Source organism: Oncorhynchus masou, chromosome 1 (assembly GCF_036934945.1).
Source record: "Oncorhynchus masou masou isolate Uvic2021 chromosome 1, UVic_Omas_1.1, whole genome shotgun sequence".
Taxonomy (NCBI): Eukaryota; Metazoa; Chordata; class Actinopteri; order Salmoniformes; family Salmonidae; genus Oncorhynchus; species Oncorhynchus masou.
Genome location: NC_088212.1, coordinates 61,609,768 through 61,631,426, shown reverse-complemented (window position 1 = coordinate 61,631,426; position 21,659 = coordinate 61,609,768).

Here is a 21,659-nt window from a genome sequence, read left to right as displayed (position 1 = left end):
TCCGGTTTCAACTATACCGGGCAGATAGTAGACAGTGTGTATGGTGTTGTGTGGGCAAGCGTTTTGATGAGGTCAACTTTGTGAACAGAGTGCACCATGGTGGCGGTGGGGTAATGGTATGGGTAGGCATGAGCTACGCACAACAAAGACAGTTGCGTTTTTTGAATGCAGAGAGATACCGTGATGAGACCCTGAGGCCCACTGTCGTCCCTTCATCCCCTGCCATCACCTCATGTTTCAGCATGATAATGCATGTCCCCAGGATCTGTACACAATTCCTGGAAGTTGAAAATGCCCCAGTTCTTCCATGGCCTGCATACTCACAAGACATGTCACCCATTTAACATGTTTGGGATGCTCTGGATCGACGTGTAGGACAACGTGTTCCAGTTCCCGCCAATATCTAGCAACGTCACACAGCCATTGAAGGGGAGTGGTACAACATTCCACAGGCTATGCGAGAAGATGTGCCACGCTGTATGAGTAAAATGGTGATCCAAGCCCCTACCTTATTTTTTATGGTATCTGTGTCCAACAGATGCATATTTGTATTCCCAGTCATGTGAAATCCATAGATTAGGGCCTAATGAATTTATTTCAATTGACTGACTGATGTGACCGATTTGAAATGGCTAGCTAGTTAGCGGTGGTGCGCGCAAATAGCGTTTCGATCGGTGACGTCACTCGCTCTGAGACCTTGAAGTAGTGGTTCCCCTTGCTCTGTAAGGAGCCGCGGATTTTGTGGAGTCATGGGTAACAATGCTTCGTGGGTGTCAGTTGTTGAGGTGTGCAGAGGGTCCCTGGTTCAAGCCCAGGTTGGGGCGTGGAGAGAGACAGAAGCTATACCGTTAGACTTACACGAACTGTAACTCAGTAAAATCTTAGAAATTGTTGCATGTTGCATTTATTTTTCAAAATGAAATCACAATGTCTGCTCCTTGAAATGTATCATTATTGTGCTGAGGTTGTAGGCTCTCTTGAAAGTTAGCGAGAAATAAAATTGACAAAGGTGAAAGTGTCCTGACACGTTCACTGCTTCTGAGGATACCCTTTCTTTTGTCTATTTGTGAAGTCACCATAACTGGGAACCACTTCAAGCAAGGCCCTACACTCCCACATGGGATAACTTGAGTGGGATCTCTATCTGAAGTTGCAAACTGAAGCGTCTAAACACAGCCGACACCGAGCTATAATTTTTGATCATGCACACCTGATGTGAATTTCATTTGTGCCACTCAAAGAGCAGAGGGCCTGCTTGTCCCTTCTCTCCCCCGCACATGCAAGCAGTGCTATCCCCTCACAGGATGTAGCTCCCACCTCAGCAAACTGTCATCCCATGATGAGCATGCTGATCTGGTGGGGCTAAGGCTTCAAATTTCTGGTGTTACACAAACGCTGCCATTTAAAATGAAAGAAACATGAAAGGCTTTTTGATGTTCAAGAGGTTCACCTTGCTCTGAACAACAACATGAGCAACAAGCAACAAGGATGTTATTTTGAGGACAGCTACAAATACAAGGGGGTGTCAAAAGCAAAGAGGAGCAAGGACAACCTCAAAGGGTAGAAATGTTTAAAAATTACGACTGTTTTCTCTTTTACATAATAATGCTGTCGTTTAAGGTAAAATGTACAAATATAGACAATCTGCATTATTTTAGATAAAACTGATATAGCGTAGGCAGGAATGTGGATCATTGTTGTTTGCAGCGACAGTCAGATGAACTCAAAGACAGTAGGGCATACGAAAGAGAGAAACTGTAATTTCTCGTCTTGCCTGTAATTGAGACTACTGGACAAATTTCAGGCCAGGAAATAAAGATAGGTTTCTGTGTGTAGGTAGCATGGTTTTTGCCCCAGCATCTCAGGAGACACGATTAGGTGCCTTGATCTTTCCAATGGCAAGAACAAGACCTCAATCTCTCACTATCTCCACTTTAATCAAATCCCAAGTTTTTTTTCTCCTGCCACAAAACTGTCACTGGCAGAAAATAAGCTCTTTCTCATCAAAGATGGGGGTTCAAATGATTTCCAGGCTGGGGGAAATTGTATTCATAAAGTTTGAAGGAAAAAAATCCACCTGCATCTCACATCAGGCAAATTACTTCTGACTTTTAATTTATTTCTGCAGGAAATGGAAGGCTACATCCTAACCACAGTCAATAGGAGGACTGGAGAGAAGAGGTGTAATCAGGCGGCTCACCAATTTCAAGGCCTCCATCCTGTCAGTTTTAATTGGTACTCAGACCACACAATCTGCTCCCCCAGATACACTCACGCCACTCCCCAAACCCAGCGCCTGGACCTGCTCCTCATGTCCTTCCTAATGACAACTGAACATTTCCCCACATTTCAGTGCTGCAAACCAATCATGGCCAGTAGGACCACTATATTTATATGTAATGGTAAGGAAAATTGGGAAATTTGTTATATTATTTTTGATTTCATCCATAACCTTAAGAGTCAATTATTAAAGTAGAATTGTTGGCTATTTTAATGATTGACTAAATCATATCTTCTGTCAAATACGATGGCGGCATTTCTGAGTGTTTTATTTGAATTAATGAACTGGGTGGCTTGAGCCCTGAATGCTGGTTGGCTAAAAGCCATGGTATATCACGGGTATGACAAAACATTAATTTTGAGTGTTCTAATTACATTGTTGACCAGTTTATAATAGAAATAAGGCACCATGAGGGTTTGTGGTATATGGTCAATATACCACGGCTAAGGGCTCTATCCAGGCACTACGCTTTGCTTAAGTATAGGCCTAGGTACTGCATACATACATTTACTAGTCATATCAACTTTTTTCTGCTAAATGACTTAAATGTAATGTAAATGTATAAGCATCTTCTCCAGCAACACAAATCTAAAAGTGGCTATCAACTTGAAACACATCATCATCATAAAAATATATAATAATAACAATATTAATATGAATAATGATAATAGAAAAATCACAAGATCCTCTTTTCATTTCATTTGACAGAAAATTGGAATTAAGATTTTGTCGTAATAGCAACTGGGTGCAGAATCTGAATGGAAATTGGGTTTGTGGAGTGTCTCTGGCTCACAGATCAGGTTTGATCTGAATGCATGTTGCTCTCCTCCAGTCTAATGAACACTTTGAGAGGAGATTAACTGACAATGAAAAACAAGAGTTTCTGGTCACTTTCATTCTGTCTCAGCTGTTTACATATTACACATCCTCTCAATGTCTGCAAACAAAATGGTGAGCCAAGTCCATCCTTACATTGACAACATTGATTATGAAATTCAGATAAGATTCCTAATTAATTTATTCACAGCACGATTTCATGAGGTCTAAGCATGGACCTATCTGTACATAAATTTGAAGGTTGGGGAGTGGTTTTGGACTATTGGATCCCCCTGATGCAACTCTAAGCAATGTCAGGCTGGAAAGTCTATAGGAGCATCCTCAGAGCATGCGCAAACCAGCTGGCTGGAGTATTTATGGACATTTTCAATGTCTCCCTATCCCAGTTTACTGTCCCCACTTGCTTCAAGATGTCCACCATTGTTCCTGTAACCAAGAAAGCATCATGTAGTGCTTTGAGAGGCTAGCTAAGGATCTTCTCACCACTTCCTTACCTGACACCCTAGACCCACTTCACTGGCCCCACAAGAGTAAGTTTTCAGCCTCCTCCTGTACTCCCTGTTCACCCATTAATGTTTGGCCACACACGCCTCCAACTCAATCATCAAGTTTGCAGACAAAACAACAGTAGTAGGCCTGATTACAAACAAAGATGAGACAGCCTACAGTGAAGAGGTGAGGGTCCTGGGAGAGTGGCGCCAGGAAAATAACCTCTCATACAACGTCAACAAAACAAAGAAGCTTATCGTGGACTTAAGGAAACCGCAGAGGGAGCACCCCCCCTATACACATTGACGGGACCACAGTGGAGATGGTGGTAAGCATTAAGTTCCTCAGCGTACACATCGCTGACGATCTGAAATAGTCCACCCATACAGGCAGTGTGGTGAATTAGGCACAACAGCGCCTCTTCAATCTCTTTCACAAACTTTTACAGACGCACAATTGAGAGCATTCTGTCGGGGTGTATCACCGCCTGGTACGGCAATTTCATCGCCCGTAACAGCAGGGCTCTCCAAAGGGTGGTGCAGTCTGCCCAACGCATCACCGGGGGAAAACTACCTGCACTCCAGGAGACCTACAGCACCCGGTGTCTCATGAATGCCTAAAGCTGTTCACCCCACTATCATCCGAGGTCAGTACAGGTGCATCAAAGCTGGGACTGAGAGACTGAAAAACAGCTTCTATGGCCATCAGACTGTCAGGTAAGGTAGAGGTGACATGATCCTTGACTAGTCTCTCTAGATGTTTTGCCTGTTTGAGTTTTGCTGAAAGGAGGGCGAGGGAGGGCTTTGTTGGTGTTTCGAAAGCTTTAGTAGCAGTGTGTGACGGCTTTCTTCTGTTGAAGGTGGAGCGGATCAAAATGCAGCGTGGTAGTTACTCATTTTTATTAATGAAAGTAGACTAGACGTGAAATAACTGACATGTACAAAAACAACAGACAGAAACGTGAAAAAACTATACAGCCTGTCTGGTGAAATATAAACACAGAGACAGGAACAATCACCCACGAAACACTCAAAGAATATGGCTGCCTAAATATGGTTCCCAATCAGAGACAACGATAATCACCTGACTCTGATTGAGAACCGCCTCAGGCAGCCATAGACTACGCTAGACATCCCACAAAACCCCAAGACAAAGACACACCACAATAACCCATGTCACACCCTGGCCTGACCAAATAAATGAAGAATAAACATAATATATTTCGACCAGGGCGTGACAGAACCCCCCCCCCTGAGATGCGGACTCCCGGACGCACATCAAAACAATAGGTAGGGTCCGGGTGGGCATCTGTCCATGGTGGCGGCTCCGGCTCCGGCTCCGGCTCCGGTGCGGGACGTGGAACCCACTCTATAAATGTCTTAGTCCCCCTCCTCGCGTCCTAAGATAGTCCACCTTCGCCGACCATGGCCTAGTAGTCCTCACCCAGAACCCCACTGGACTGAGGGGCAGCTCGGAACTGAGGGGCAGCTCGGGACTGAGGGGCAGCTCGCGACTGAGGGGGAGCTCGGGACTGAGGGGCAGCTCGGGACAGAGGGGCAGCTCGGGACAGAGGCAGCTCGGGACTGAGGGGAAGCTCAGCACTGAGAGGAAGCTCGGGACTGAGAGGAAGCCCAGCACTGAGAGGAAGCCCAGCACTGAGAGGAAGCCCAGCACTGAGAGGAAGCTCAGCCAGGTAGTTGGATCCGGCAGATCCTGGCTGGTTGACGGTTCTGACAGATGCTGGCTGACTGGCAGATCTGGAAGAGTCTGGTTGACTTGCAGATCTGGAAGAATCTGGTTGACTGGCAGATCTGGAAGAGTCTGACTGGCTGGCAGATCTGGAAGAGTCTGGCTGACTGATCTGGAAGAGTCTGGCTGACTGGCAGATCTGGAAGAGTCTGGCTGACTGGCAGATCTGGAAGAGTCTGGCTGACTGCTGGCTGCGCCATGTAGACTGACAGCTCCATGCAGACTGGCAGCTCCATGCGGACTGGCAGCTCCATGCAGACTGGCAGCTCCATGCAGACTGGCAGCTCCATGCAGACTGACAGCTCCTTGCAGACTGACAGCTCCTTGCAGACTGACAGCTCCTTGCAGACTGGCATCTCCATGCAGACTGGCAGCTCCGGCTGCTCCATGCAGACTGACAGCTCTGGCTGTTTCAAGAAGACTGACAGCTCTGGCTGCTCCATGCAGACTGACAGCTCTGGATGCTCCATGCAGACTGACAGCTCTGGCTGCTCCATGCAGACTGACAGCTCGGGCTGCGCTATACAGGCGGGAGACTCCAGCAGCGCTGTAGAGGAGGAAGGCTCTGGCTGCGCTAAACAGGCGGGAGACTCCAGCAGCGCAGGAGAGGAGAAAGGGTCAGGCAGCGCTGAACAGGCGGGAGACTCCGGCAGTGCAGGAGAGGAGAAAGGCTCCGACAGCGCTGAACAGGCGGAAGGCTCCGGCAGCGCAGGTGAGGAGGAAGGCTCTGGCTGCGCTAAACAGGCGGGAGACTCTGGTAGCGCTTTAGAGGAGAAAGGCTCCGGCAGCGCTGGAGAGGCGAGGCGCACAGTAGGTCTGATGCGTGGTGCTGGCACTGGTGGTACTGGGCCGAGGACACGCACAGGAAGCCTGGTGTGTGGAGGTGGCACTGGATAGACCGGACCGTGCAGGCGCACTGGAGCTCTTAAGCACCGAGCCTGCCCAACTTTACCTGGCTCGATGCCCACTCTAGCCTGGCCAATACGAAGAGCTGGTATGTACCGCACCGGGCTATGCACCCGCACTGGAGACACCATGCGCTCCACAGCATAACACAATGCCTGCCCGGTCTCTTTAGCCCCCCAGTAAGCACAGGAAGTTTGCGCAGGTCTCCTACCTGGCGTAGCCATACTCCCTGTGAGCCCCCCAAGAAATTTTTGGGGCTGACTCTCGGGCTTCCAACCGCGTCGCCGTGCTGCCTCTTCATACCAGTGCCTCTCCGCTTTCTTCGCCTCCAGTTCTTCCTTGGGACGGCGATATTCTCCAGGCTGAACCCAGGGTCCTTTACCGTCCAGTTCGTCCTCCCATGTCCATACCTTCTCTCGCTGCACCTTGGGGCGGCTACACTCCCCTGGTTTAGCCCAGGGTCCTCTCCCGTCGAGGATTTCCTCCCAAGTCCAGAAAGTTTTGTCAACCTGCTCCTGCTGCGGCTGTTGCCTGTTACCACGCCGCTTGGTCCTGTTGTGGTGGGTGATTCTGTAACGGCTTTCTTCTGTTGAAGGAGGAGCGGACCAAAATGCAGCGTGGTAGTTACTCATTTTTATTAATGAAAGTAGACTAGACGAGAAATAACTGACATGTACAAAAACAACAGACAGAAACGTGAAAAAACTATACAGCCTGTCTGGTGAAACATAAACACAGAGACAGGAACAATCACCCACGAAACACTCAAAGAATATGGCTGCCTAAATATGGTTCCCAATCAGAGACAACGATAATCACCTGACTCTGATTGAGAACCGCCTCAGGCAGCCATAGACTACGCTAGACATCCCACAAAACCCCAAGACAAAAACACACCACAATAACCCATGTCACACCCTGGCCTGACAGAATAAATGAAGAATAAACATAATATATTTCGACCAGGGCATGACACAGTGGTTCAGTGTTTTCTCAGAGCGAGTGCTATAGTCAATGTGTTGCTAGAACTTCGGTAGCGTTTTCCCCAGATTAGCTTTGTAAAAATCCCCAGCCACAATAAATGCAACCTCAGGATATGTGGATTCCAGTTTGCATAGAGTCCAGTGAGGTTCTTTGAGGGCCGTCGTGGTATCAGCTTGAGGGGGAATATACACAGCTGTAACCGAAGAGAAATCTCTCGGGAGGTAATTTGGTCGACATTTGAGGTATTCTCGGTCTGATGAACAAAAGGTATTGAGTTCCTGTATGTTATCACAATCACACCATGAGTAGTTAATCATGAAACATACACCCCCTTCCCTTCTTCTTCCCGAAGAGATCTTTATTCCTATCTGCGCAATGAACTGATTAACTCAACTGGCTGTACGGACTCTAACAGTATACCCCAAGAGAGCCATGTTTCTGTGAAACAGAGTATGTTACAATCCCTGATGTCTCTCTGTAAGGAGATCCTAGCCCTGAGCTCATCAACTTTATTATCCAGACACAGAACATTAGCGAGTAATATACTCGGAAGCAGTGGGTGGTGTGCCTGCCTCCTGAGTCGGACTAGGAGTCCACTCGTTATATCTCTTCTCTGCCAGCTGTGTTTTGGATCAGCCTCTCGAATCAGTTCCTTTGCTCTGGGGTGTACGAACAAATGATCTAATTCGGGAAAGTTGTGTTCCTGGTCATAAGGCTGTTAATGCTGGTGAGTTACCATCACTCTGATATCCAAAGTTCTTTCGAGGTTGTATGTAATAACAAAAAAATATTCTGTGCTAATAATGTAAGTAGTAACACATAACAATACAAAATACTGCAAAGCTGCTTAGGAGCTAGACAAATGGCTGCCCTATCTGTCAGTGCTATTTTTCAAATCAAATATTTAAAAAAACTGTGCACATCCCTAATTAATAGATATCTCAATAATCATTATCACAGTAGTACATTGGTAGTAGTCAATGACAAATATAGAAATAATAATAATATGAATATGAATAATGAATTTTAAAAAGTATTTAAACAATTCTGCTGAATTACATACACTAAAGTATGTGGATACCCCTTTAAATTAGTGGATTTTGCTATTACAGCCATACACATTGCTGATAGGTGTATAAAACCAAGTACACAGTCATGCAATCTCCATAGACAAACATTGGCAGTAGAAAGGCACATACTGAAAAACTCCGTGACTTTCAATGTGGCACCGTCATAGGATGCAACCTTTCCAACAAGTCAGTTCGTCAAATTGCTGCCCTGTTAGAGCTGCCCCGATCAACTGTAAGTACTGTTATTGGGAAGTGGAAACGTCCTGGAGAAACAACAGCTCAGCCGTGAAGTAGTAGGCCTAACAAGCTCACAGAATGGGACTGCCGAGTGCTGAAGCGTGTAGTACGTAAATATTCTCTGTTCTCGGTTACAACACTCACTACCAAGTTCCAAACTGCATCTGGAAGCAAAGTCAGCACAAGAACTGTTCGTTGGGAGCTTCATGAAATGGGTTTCCATGGCCGAGCAACCGCACATAAGTCTAACACGGTACCCAAACCGGCTGCACGTGTGCATCATCGTGCATACATTTAATTTGTCCCCCTACACCAAACGCAATCACAACATGCAGGTTAAATTATCAAAACAAACTCTGAACCAACAACATTAATTTGGGGACAGGTTGAAAAGTATTAAACATTTATGGCAATTTAGCTTGCACTTGCTAGCGAATTTGTCCTATTTAGCTAGCTTGCTGTTGCTAGCTAATTTGTCCTGGGATATAAACATTGAGTTGTTATTTTAACTGAAATGCACAAGGTCCTCTACTCCGACAATTAATCCACACATAAAACGGTCAACCAAATCATTTCTAGTCATCTCCTCCTTCCAGGCTTTTTCATCTTTCAACTTGTATGGTGATTGGCATCTAAACATTCATAGTATTACTACACTAACCGACAACACAGTTCGTCTTTCAATCACCCACATGGGTATAACCAATGAGGAAATGGCACGTGGGTACCTGCTTCTATAAACGAATGAGGAGATGGGAGAGGCAGGACATGCAGCGTGATCTGCATCAGAAATAGGAATGACGTCTACTTTGGCCCTTGGCAAAGCAGACCCGAGCGGTGTGGTCAGCCTATTAGATCACCATGCACAATGCCAAGCATTGGCTTGAGTGGTGTAAAGCTCGCCGCCCTTGGACTCTGTGGGAGTGGAAACACGTTCTCTGGAGTGATGATTCTTGCTTCACCATCTGGAAGTCCGACGGACGAATCTGGGTTTGGCAGATGCCAGGAGGACGCTACCTGGCCAAATGTATAGTGCCAGCTGTAAAGTTTGGTGGAGGACAAATAATGGCTTTTTACATGTTTTTTTCTTGCTTCTGGCTAGGACCCTTGTTGTTAACAACAACTGTTGTGGCATCTCTAATATTAAGGAAGTCTCGAGGCTCTGTTTGCCTGAGTTAGAATACCTCATGATAAGCTGTAAAACATACTATTTACCAATATATTTTTCTTAGCTGTCTATTTACCACCACATACCAAAGCTGGCATTAAGATCGCACTCAACGAGCTGTGTACGGCCATAAGCAAACAAGAAAATGCTCACCCAGTGGCAGCGCTCCTAGTGGCCGGTGAATTGAATGCAGGAAAACTGAAATCTGTTTAACCTTATTTCTAAGCGACAAGACTGTTTTGCTAGAAACAGACACCTCACAATTCCTCACCTCACAGCTTAATTAAATAGTACCCGCAAAACACCAGTCTCAACGTCAACAGTGAAGAGGTGACTCCTGGATGCTGGGCTTCTAGGCAGAGTTCATCTGTCCAGTGTCTGTTCTTTTTCCCATCTTAATCTTTTCTTTTTATTGGCCAGTCTGAGGTATGGCTTTTTCTTTGCAACTCTGCCTAGAAAGCCTTCATCCCGGAGTGGTCTCTTCACTGTTGACATTAAGACTGGTGTTTTGTGGGTATTCTTTAATGAAGCTGCCAGTTGAGGACTTGTGAGGTGTCTGTTTCTCAAACTAGACACTAATGTACTTGTCCTCTTGCTCAGTTGTGCACCGGGGCCTCTCACTCCTCTTTCTAATTCTGGTTTGCGAAATCTTCCGTTTCTTGGCAATTTCTCGCATGGAATGGCCTTCATTTCTCAGAACAAGAATAGACTGACGTTTCAGAAGAATGTTATTGAGCCTGTAATCGAACACACAAATGCTGATGCTCCAGATTCTCAACTAGTCTAAAGAAGGCCAGTTTTATTGCTTCTTTAATTAATCAGCATAACAGTTTTCAGCTGTGCTAACATAATTGCAAAAGTGTTTTCTAATGATCAATTAGCCTTTTAAAATGATTAGCTACTTTGATTAGCTAACACAATGTGCCATTGGAACACAGAAGTGATTGTTGCTGATAATGGGCCTCTGTACACCTATGTAGATATTCCATTAAAAATATTCTGTTTCCAACTACAATAGTCATTTACAACATTAACAATGTCTACACTGTATGTCTGATTAATTTGATGTTATTTTGCAAAACATTAGCTTTTCTTTCAAAAACAAGGACCTTTCTAAGTGACCCCAAACTTTTGAACGGTAGTGTATGTTGCCAGTAAATGCCTTGAAAGGCTGATCATGGCTCACATCAACACCATAATCCCAGACACCCTAGACCCACTCCAATTCACATACTGCCCCAACAGATCCACAGATGACACAATCTCTATTGCACTTCACACTGCAGGAGTGGAGAAATATGATTTCTTTCTTTCAGCATCTTGAGAGAATGTGAATGCTCAGTTTGATAAGGTCTGTTGAAGTGCTGTTTTTATCAGAATCATAAAAGCTAAAAGTACTTCAATCACATAAAATATGCATCAAAGCCGAATTGACATCTTATAAGAAACATGTTGGGTTGTTTCCCCAGCTTTCTATTTCCTTACAACTGGTCGAACTGATGTTATTTGGCAATTTCGCATAGAAAATCTTTCCCGTTTTTTTTTGTTTAGTTATTTCATTTTCTCGCCAGTCTCTAAACTTCTTTGCTCTATAAAAGATGACAGGGCTGTAACTGTACCGATGTCAACTAGATTGAAGCATTTATTCTATTGATTATGACACTATAACATTTATTTTTAATAAAAAGCAACCGTTTATTTTGCCTTCAAGGGCAACATATGCTGTGAACACCATAATTCATTGGACAGTGGCCATTTCTTTGTTATTTTGGTTCTGTACTCTAGCACTTTGATTTTGAAAGGATACAATGACAATGAGGGTGAAGTGCAGACTTTCAGCTTTCATTTTAGGGTATTTTCATACGTTTAGAAATTATAGAAGCTTTTGTACATAGTCCCCCCCATTTTCGGGCATCAAAAAACATTGGACAGTTTAACATCATGTAGAAATATCTAATCATTGTTAATATTTGGTCACATATCCTTGGCATGCAATGACGGCTTGAAGTCTGCGATGCATCGACATCACCAGATGCTGGGTATCTTCCCTGGTGATGCTCTTTCTGGCTTGTACTGCAGCCATCTTCAGTTCCTGCTTGTGTCGGGGACTTATTGCCTTCAGTCTCCTCTTCAGCATGTAAAATGCATGTTCAATTGGATTCAGATCCAGGGATTTACTCGGCCAGTCAAGGATTTTGCACTTTTTGGCCATCAAAAACCCTTTCATTGTTCTAGTGCCTTGTTGCATGATGAAGTGTCGTCCAATGAGTTTGGAGGCATTTGGTTTTATCTGAGCAGATAAAATATTTCTGTAGACTTCAGAATTCATTGTTCTAATTCTGTCTGCAGTCACATCATTGATGAAGACAAGTGAGCCTGTTCCACTGGCAGCCATACAGGCCCAAGCCATAACACTCCCTCCACCATGTTTCACGAATGAGGTGGTATGCTTTGGATCATGGGCATGTCTTTTTTTTCTCCACACTTTCCTCTTTCCATCACTTTGGTACATGTTAATCTTTGTCTCATCTGTCCACAATACTTTTTCCAGAACTCTTGGGGCTCTTTTAGGAGCTTTTTAGCAAACTGTAACCTTGCCTTTCTGTTCTTCAGGCTTATCAGTGGTTTGCATCTTGTAGTGTACCCTCTGTAGTCCTGCTGGTGTAGTCTTCAAAGTATGGTAGACTTTGACACATCTACACCTGCATCCAGCAGAGTGTTTTGATCTGTTGGTCTGTTGTCACTTTTCTTCAGCATAGAGAGTATTCTCCGGTCATCCACTACAGTGGTCTTCCTCAGTCTACCGACTCTTTTGACATAATTGAGTTCACCGGTTGTTTTTCTCTTGTTAATGATGAACCAAACTGTTGACTTGGGCATGCCCAGGGTTTTTGCAATGTTCCTGATTGATTGATTTTCATTTGTGAGCCTTATGATGGCCAGCTTCATCTGCATCGACACTGCTGTCTTCCTCATGTTGTCACACCCCAACAACAACCTCCAAAGGCAATAGCAAAGTCTAGAATCAATACTATTCATCAGCACCTCTCCTGCATTCACTAACGACACAAATGAATGCACCTGCCTAATGACACACATCTGTGAAGCCAATTCAACAAATACTTGTAGTACCTTAAAATGGGGAGACCATGTACAAAAGGTGTTGTCATTTCTAAAGGGTTCATTTGATATGTATGAACATACCCTCAAATTAAAGCTGACAGACTGCATTTCACCCTCATTGTCATTGTATCCTTTCAAACTCAAAGTGCTAGAGTATGGAACCAAAATACACAAAAATGGTCACTGTGCAATGAATTATGGTGCTCACTGTAATATCAGAAGAGAAGCTGCATGTAACAAATTATAGACCAGTTGGCCAAAATGTCGGAAATTATAAATAGAAACGTATCTAAATCAGGCAAAAAACATCCTGTACCACCTGTCAAAAAAATATTTCCACTGTCGTTAATTTACAGGACATTTTCTATATTATCAGATTAGGGTTGGGTGCAGACCTCAGATTTTCACTCCATCACATATAGTCGGGCGGTTGCAGATGGGTTATTAGCAATTGCGGGAGGGTGAGGGTGAACGAACAGCTGACCTGCGCACCACAAGAGCACGTCCCCATTTATATTGACGGGGTTGTAGTGGAGCATGTTGAGTGCTTCGAGTTCCTCGTGTCCACAACACTCAGCATCTATCATAGTCCACACACACCACTGCCTCTTCCCCCTCAGGAGGCTGAAAAGATTTGGCAAGGGCCCTCAGATCCTCAAAAAGATCTATAGCTGCACCATTGAGGGAATCTTCCCTTGCTGCATCACCGTTTGGTGTGACAACTGCTTGAGATTCGACTGCAAGACGCTACAGAGGGTAGTGCGTACATCCAAGTACATCACTTGGGCTGAGCTCTAGTACCAGGCAGTATCAAATTAAGGCCCTAACAATTGTCAAAGGCTCCAGCCACCCAAGTCATAGACTGTTCTCTCTGCTACCGCACTGCAAGCAGTACCGATGCACCAAGTCTGGAACCAACAGGACCCTGAACAGCTTCTACCCCCAAGCCATAAGACTGATAAATGGTTCGCTATATAGTAAACCAAATAGCTACCCAGACTATCTGCATTGACCCTTTTTTGCACAAGCTTTTTTGTCTCATCACATATGCTGATATTACTGTTTACTATCTGTCACTTTTTTCCTAGTTATATGTACTGAGGTAGATACACATACAGCATCTACCTCAATTACCTCGTATCCCTGCACATCGACTCGGTACTGGTACCCCTTGTACAGTATATAGCCAAGTTATCATTTCTCATTGTGTAATTATTATTACTTTTATTATTATGTCTTTTACTTTTCTAATATTTCTCTATTTTCTCTCTCTGCATTGTTGGGAATGGCCTGTAAGTAAGCATTTCATTTTCCAAGTCACAATACATTGACAAATTACGTGATCACACATTGTTCACAAATGTCCAGGGCCCAGTGATCTTAACCTTAAGATGCTTTTAGGAAACCATGCCAAGTCCATTTCCTATTTCCACAGTCTGTTTTACAGAGGGTACGTATCTGAATCAGAGGACGGGCATCTCAATACTGCATGTACTGACCGTGTAAAACCAAATCAAATTAGATTTTTCGTGTAAACTTGTTTAGCAGATGTTATTATACAGGTGAAGCAAAATGCTTGTGTTTCTAGCTCCAACAGTGCAGTAATATCTAACAAGTAATGTCAGACATTACACACAATCTAAAGTAGATTAATGGAATTAAGAATATATAAATATTTTGAGAACCAATGTCAGAGCGGCATAAAGATACAGTAGAATAGGATAGAATACAGTATGTACAAATGAGATGGGTAATACAAAATATGCAAACATTATTAACCTCTTGATGCTATGGGGGCGCTATTTCATTTTTGGATGAAAAACGTTCCCGTTTTAAACAAGATATTTTGTCACAAAAAGATGCTCGACTATGCATATAATTGATAGCTTTCGAAAGAAAACACTCTGACGTGTCCAGAACTACCAAGATATTTTCTGTGCGTGCCCTAGAACGTGAGCTTCAGGCAAAACCAAGATGAGACGGCATCCAGGAAATGAGCAGGATTTTTGAGGCTCTGTTTTCCATTGTCTCCTTATATGGCTGTGAATGCGAGAGGAGTGAGTCAACCCTTTCTGTCGTTTCCCCAAGGTGTCTGCAGTTGTGACGTGTAGGCAGATCATTGGAAGATTGACCATAAGAGACCACATTTACCAGGTGTCCGCCCGGTGTCCTGCGCCGAAATTGGTGCGCAAAAGTCAGCTGCAAGTATTTTTCCATGGGATTCAGAGAGGAAAGCAAGCTTCCACGAACGATATATCAATGAAGAGATATGTGAAAAAACACCTTGAGGATTGATTCCAAACAACGTTTGCCATGTTTCGGTCGATATTATGTAGTTAATTCAGAAAAAGTTTGACGTTGTAGGTGACTGAATTTTCGTTTCGTTTCGGTAGCCAGACGCAATGTAGAAAACGGAACGATTTCTCCTACACACAGACGCTTTCAGGAAAAACTGCGCATTTGGTATGTAACTGAGTCTCCTCATTGAAAACATCAGAAGCTCTTCAAAGGTAAATGATTTTATTTATTTGGTTATTTGGCTTTTGTGAAAATGTTGCGTGCTACATGCTACACAAAATGCTATGCTAGCTTTGCATACTCTTACACAAATTAGTCAATTTCTATGGTTCAAAAGCATATTTTGAAAATCTGAGATGACAGTGTTGTTAAGAAAAGGCTAAGCTTGAGAGCAAACGCATTATTTTCATTTTATTTGCGATTTTCAGAAATCGTTAACGTTATGCTAATGAGCCTGAGGCTTTAGTCACGATCCCGGATCCGGGATGGGGAGTTCCAAGAGGTTAAAGTGATTAGTGTTCCAAATATTATAGTGGCCAGTGATTTAAAGTCTATATATCTAGGGCAGCAGCCTCTAATGTGCTAGTGATGGCTATTTAACAGTCTGATGGCCTTGAGATAGAAGCTGTTTTTCAGTCTCTTGAACTCAGCTTTGATGCACCTGTACTGACCTCACCTTCTGGATGATAGAGGGGTAAACAGGCAATGTCTCAGGTGGTTGTTGTCCTTGATGAACCTTTTGGCCTTCCTGTGTCATCGGGTGCTGTGGGTGTCCTGGAAGGCAGGTAGTTTGACCCCGGTGATGTGTTGGCTAGAACGCACCACCCTCTGGAGAGCCCTGCGTTTGAGGGTGTTACAGTTGCTGTACCAGGCGGTGATACAGCCTGACTGCATGCTCTCAATTGTGCATCTGTAAAAGTTTGTGAGGGATTTAGGTGCCAAGCCAAATTTCTTCAGCCTCCTGAGATTGAAGAGGCGCTGTTGCACCTTCTCAAATCAAATCAAATTGTATTTGTCACAGACCTTACAGTGAAATGCTTACTGATAATCCCTTAAAACTTCTTAAGGCTAGGGGGCATTTTGACGTCCGGATAAAAAGCGTGCCCAAAGTAAACTGCCTGCTACTCAAGCCCAGATGCTAGGATTTGCATATAATTAGTAGATTTGGATAGATCACTCTGAAGTTTCTAAAACTGTTTGAATAATGTCTGTGAGTATAACAGAACTGATTTGGCATGCGAAACCCCGAGCACAATCCCATCCAGGATTTATTTATTTTTAGGTCAACGTGTTTTCTATTGGTTTTCTAACGGAAGCTCTTTTTAATAGGAATTTGCTTGCAGTTCCTATGGCTTCCACTAGATGTCAACAGTCTTTAGAAATTGGTGTCCTATGGCTTCCACTAGAAGTTTTTCTTTTGAGAAATGAAGAAATAGACCTGTTATTTCCATGTGTCACTCAGAGGGACTCAAGTCCTTTGGTGCGTGCGACCTGGAACGTGATTCACTTTGTTTGCGTCCGGTTTTGAACACAGTTCATCCCATCTTAAAATGTATCGATTATTTTCATTTTAAGATACCTAAGGTTGGATTAGGAAAGTTGTTTGAAATGTTTTCAATCCCATTCATTACCTGTTGTGTATTTAACCCTCTGTTTCCCCTCATGTCTTTGTCAGAGATTGTTTTATTGCCAGTGTAGTTTTATGTTGTATAGGTGCGCGACGGGTCCTCGTACCCATGTTTGTTTATGTATGTACATTTTAGTGTTATGGAGCATGTTACGTGGACTTTATTAAAAGACTCCATTTTACACTCAGTTTGACTCTCCTGCGCCTGACTTCCCTGCAACCTATACACATATGCCTGACATGTAGGAGAAATCGCTCCGTTTTGTTCATCACGTTTGGCTAAGAAAAAAAACGAAAATTCAGTCATTACAACGTCAAACTTTTTTCCAAATTAACTCCATAATATCGACAGAAACATGGCAAACGTTGTTTGGAATCAATCCTCAAGGTGTTTTTCACATATCTATTCGATGATAAATCATTCGTGGCAGTTGGCTTTCTCCTCTGAAGCAAATGGTAAAATGCACGCAGCTGGAGATTACGCAATAATTTCGATGGAGGACACCAAGCGGGCACCTGGTAAATGTAGTCTCTTATGGTCAATCTTCCAATGATATGCCTACAAATACGTCGCAATGCTGCAGACACCTTGGGGAAATGACAGAAAGTGAAGACTCATTCCTGGCGCATTCACAGCCATATAAGGAGACATTGGAATACAGACCCTTCAAAATCTGGGCCATTTCCTGTTTGAAATGTCATCTTGGTTTCGCCTGTAGCATCAGTTCTGTGGCACTCACAGATAATATCTTTGCAGTTTTGGAAACGTCAGAGTGTTTTCTTTCCAAAGCTGTCAATTATATGCATAGTCGAGCATCTTTTCGTGACAAAATATCTTGTTTAAAATGGGAACGTTTTTTTATCCAAAAATTAAAAGAGCGCCCCCTATATCAAAGAAGTTAAAACCCTCTAGGTAGATAGTTTGGTCTACAGCTTATCATGAGATACTCTACCCCAGGCAAGCAAAACCTCGAGACTTCCTTAGATATGGTGCACAAGCTGTTGTTTAAATAAATGCATAGGCCCCCGCCCCGTGTCTTACCAGAGGCTGCTGTTCTGTCATGCTGATAGAGTGTATAACCCACCAGCTGTATTTTCTTAATGTCATTGTTCAGCCACAACCCGGTGAAACATAATATTTTACATTTTTTAATGTCCCCTTGGTAGGATAAACGTGCTTTAAGTTTGTTCCATTTATTTTCCTGCGATGGAACATTAGCTAGCGGGATGGGAGGCAAGGGCAGATTAGCCACTCGTCGCCTGATGCTCACAAGGCATCTTGATCTCTTTCCGCGAAGTCTCTGTTTCCTTCGCCAGCGAATAATGGGGATCTTGGCCTGGTCGGGTGTCTGTATTATATCCCTCACGTCCAACTCTTTGAAGAAGAACTCTTTGTCCAGTTTGTGGTGAGCAATCGCAGTTCTGATGTCCATAAGCTCTTTTCGGTCATAAGAGACGGTAGCAGCAACATTATTTACAAAACAAGTTAAGAACAACACAAAAAGACAAACAAAATAGCATGGTTGGTTATGAGCTGATAAGTTTCCCCTTCGGCACCATCACTTCCTCACCATACTGTCTGTGTGGGTGGACCATTTCAGAATGTCAGTGATGTGTATGCCGAGGAACTTGAAGATTTCCACCTTCTCCACTGCCGTCCCATCGATGTGGATAGGGGGGGTGCTCCCTCTGCTGTTTCCTGAAGACCACAATCAGCTCCTTTGTTTGGTTGACGTTGGGTGAGAGGTTATTTTCCTGGCACCACAATCCCAGGGCCCTCACCTCCTCCCTGTAGGCTGCCTTGTAATGGTTGGTAGTCAGGTCTACTACTGTTCTCTAATCTGCAAACTTGATGATTGAGTTGGAGGCGTGTGTGGCCATGCAGTCATTGTGGAACAGGGAGTACAGGAGGGGGCTGAGCACGCATCCTTGTGGGGCCCCGGTGTTGAGGATAAGGGAAGTGGAGGTGTTGTTTCCTACCTTCACCACCTGGGATGGCCCGTTAGGAAGTCCAGGACCCAGATGCACAGAGTGGGGTTCAGACCCAGGGCCTCGAGCATAATGATGAGTGTGGAGAGTACTATGGTGTTGATTGTTGAGCGATAGTCAATGAACAACATTCTTACATAGGTATTCCTCTTGTCCAGATGGGATAGGGCAGTGTGTAGTGTGATGGTGCTTGCATCGTCTGTGGATCTGCTGGGGCGGTAAGCGAATTTAAGTTGGTCTAGGTTATCAGGTAAGTTATAGGTCATATGATCCTTGACTAGTTTCACAAAGCAATTCATGATGACAGAAGTGAGTGCTATGGGGTGATAGTCATTTATTTCAGATACCTTTGCTTTCTTGATACAGGAACAATTGTGGACATCTTGAAGCATGTGGAGATAACAGACTGAGCTTGGGAGAGATTGAATTTGTCCATAAACACTCCAGCTAGCTGGTCTGTGCATGCTCTGAGGACACAACTAGGGATGCCATCTGGGCCGGCAGACTTGCGAGGGTTGACATACTTAAATGTCTCACCCTCTTCAGCCAAGGAGAAGGAGAGCCCACAGTCCTTGGTAGCGGGCCGCATCGGGTGAAGAAGGTGTTTTGCTTGTCCGGAAGCAAGACGTCGGTGTCAGCGACGTGGCTGTTTTTCCCTTTGTAGTCCGTAGAACCTGCCACATATGTCTCATGTCTGAGCCGTTGAACTGCGACTCCACTTTGTCTCCATACTGACAATTTGCCTGTATGATTGCCTTACGGAGGGAATAACTACACTGTTTGTATTCAGGTTTTTTCCCAGTCTCTTTGCCATCATTAAATGCAATGGGTCACACTTTCAGTTTTGTGCAAATGCTGCCATCTATCCACAGTTTCTGGTTAGAGTAGGTTTTAATAGTCAGAGAGGGTACAACATCTCCTATCCACTTCCTGATGAACTCAATCATCGTATCAGTGTATTCGTCAATGTTGTTCTCGGAGGCTGCCTGGAACATATCTCAGTCCGAGGGATCAAAACAATCTTGAAGCGTGGATTCCGATTGGTCAGACAAGTTTTGAATAGTCCTTAGCACTGGTACTTCTGGTTTGAGTTACTGCCTATAGCAAAATGGAATTGTGATCAGATTTGCCGAAGGGAGGGCGGGGGTTCCCAGAAGTTGGAGTTGCTGTGGTCGAGTGTTTTATCAGCGTGAGTACTGCAGTCAATGTGGTGACAGAACGTTTTCCTCAAATTTGCTTTGTTTAAAATCCCCAGCCACAATAAATGCCGCCTCAGGATATATGGTTTCCAGTTTGCATAATGTCCAGTGAAGTTCTTTGAGGGCCGTCGTGGTATCGGCTTGAGGGGGAATATACACGGCTGTGACTATAACTGAAGAGAATTCTCTTGGGAGGTAATACGGTCGGCATTTGATTGTGAGGTATTTTAGGTCAAGTGAACAAAAGGACTTGAATTCCTGTAAGTTATCACAATCACACCATGAGTAGTTAATCATGAAACATACACCCCCGCCCTTCTTCCCGGGGCGGTATTCCTGTCTGTAGGATGAACCGAGAACCCAACTGGCTGAATGGACTCAGGCAGTTTTTCCCGAGACAGCCATGTTTCCGTGAAACAGAGTATGTTAAAATCCCTGATTGTCTCTTTGAAAGGAAATCCTTGCTCTGAGCCCATCAACTTTATTATCCAGAGACTGAACATTAGGGAGTAATATACTTGGAAGCGTTGGGGGGTGTGAGCATCTCCTGAGTCAGACTAAAAGTCTGCTCCGAGTACCTATTTTCCACCGGCAGAGTTTTGGAACAGCCTCTGGGATCAGTTCAATTGCCCTGGGGGGTACGAACAAAGGATCCGGTTCGGGAAAAGCGTATTCCCGATTTTTATGCTGGTAATGCTGGTGAGTTACCGCCGCTCTGATATCCAAAAGTTCTTCCCGGCAGTATGTGAAAAAAACAGAAATGTCCTGGACTAATAACGTAAAAAATAACATATAAAAAAACAAAATACTGCAAAGTTTTCTAAGAGCTTGACGCATGGCAGCACTATCCGTTGGCACCATTTTCTTGTTGTTGATACCATAGGAGAAGGTCATCCATTTGGCTGAGAGGCATCTCATAAACAACACATTCAAATGTGAATTGGTTTGGACTGAGCAGTGTGATATAGGGGGATTTGAGGACTGTCCATGCTGTGAAATGACTTCTGCTCAGTGAGTGGACTCCCTAAGGTTGCTTGATAATCTCCTGGTTATGGACTTGGCTGTTTTAGCAGGTTGGTTATACTTTGAGTTTCAGAGATCAATGACTACAAGCCACTTCTGGAATATTACAAGGTCCAAGGGGAAGGAGGGATAACAAGTTATGTCTGCTTTGAGACCAATCAGACGTATTTGCCCGTAAGCCATTAATTTCTCATTAATTGCATGATTAATTTGTCCCTAAATTGGTTACTTTTTACTCATTGTTACATACATGACAGTGGATGTATGCTGAGCTTCAATAATTGCCCCTATTATCCCAATTTATATTGGGTAAATCTGCACATATTTGCATGTCATCTGGCGGGAGAGAAGAGAGATCTTAAAACCAGAGGGTAACTGTTATGTACTTGAGTGAAGACCCAAAAGCGGTTTTAACAGAAAACAGAGTTCTTTAATGAAAAACAGGAATGGCATAAATCCTCTTCCAACGTAGTCAATGGAACAAAAAGAACGTTAGTATAATGCAGGATGCACCTGCCAGGCAGACTCCGACAGGATAGGACAAGGTGGAAGCAAACGTGACGACAGCTTGCTTCTGGCATCAAAAATACAAACAAGAATCAGACACTGAAAGTAGCAGGAACAGAGAGAGAAATAGAGACCTAATCAGAGGGGGAAGAGAGAACAGGTGGGAAAGAGT